We start from the raw sequence: 1,196 nt of genomic DNA on the forward strand, positions 1-1,196 counted from the left end.
TTCCACTCTGTCCAAGACCTTCTAATGTGATCTCTTTCAGAGCAGTTGATGGTGGTAACCAGGCATTATCTAGTTCTCCTGGTCTCAGAGTCATGGAGACTGATGTTCATAAAGCCTATTAGTCCATTGCTTAATGTAATTCTTCTAAGTTGACTTTCTTCTTTTTCCTCTTGACACTGGTCTCTGTAGTCTTTCCTCTTTTCCCCATATTCTCAGCCTCTGAACAACCCTAGGTGAGAATGATGCTGCCATTTGCTTTTTCCTATACAGTAGAGTCCCTCTTATCTCTTGCTTTCCTTACTTTGCCTACCTGCAACACCTCCTTTCTCTTCAGAATGACCATGCAGTGGCAAACAACCTTTCACTCTGCTTTGTTGGCTCTGGATGCTAACACTGAAGCTAAGTGGAAATTCTGAGGCACATTGGGGATTTTAAGAAGCCCTGGTGGTATAATGGCATGCATAACTGCCAGGTCACTGATTCACCGCTGGTTCACCAGTCCCTCCAAGGAAGAAAGATGAAACTGTCTGCTCCCATAAAGATTTACAGCAGCAGAAACCCTAAGGGACAATTCTGTTCTGTCCTATAGCGTCACTATGAGTCGGAAATGACTCAGTGACATTGGATTTGGGTTTTTGCTTTGGGCTTTGAGGGTTTTAGTGGGGGTTTTGATTGCTATTGCTTTGTCTTTTTTGTTTTGTTTTGTTTTTATGTCTGACCTGTGATCATGGGACAGCATTCTCTGAAATTTAGCCTTATTTTAACTAAACTCTTTCCATTTATTTTTGACACATAAATATTTCTAACACTTAGAGAAAATGGCAAGCATATAAGAATCATTAGTTACAAACATTTTGAAACTGGAGAGTGACTTCAAAACACCAGTCTTGATGGTCTCAGCCATCCCTGGCATCCTACCCTTGTTTGAAGGTGCTGAGGGCTGATCCACAGAAGACCCTACCCAAAGCAAGTGCTGCTGGGAGCACTTGTGTGAGTACATCCCAGAGGGGAAGATATGTTCTGCTCCCTCCCTAGGCCCCTGCCTGCACCCCACCCTTTGACAGTTTAATGCCACCACAGCCAACAGCTGGAGCAGAGGGGAAGAATAGGAATGGAAAGAGAAAGAAGGAAGTACTCAAATAGGAACAGAAATTTAACTCCTACATATCAACAGACATAACATTGTCCAAAGGGAC

The sequence above is a fragment of the Chrysochloris asiatica genome, unplaced genomic scaffold (assembly GCF_000296735.1).
Source record: "Chrysochloris asiatica unplaced genomic scaffold, ChrAsi1.0 scaffold00009, whole genome shotgun sequence".
Lineage (NCBI taxonomy): Eukaryota > Metazoa > Chordata > Mammalia > Afrosoricida > Chrysochloridae > Chrysochloris > Chrysochloris asiatica.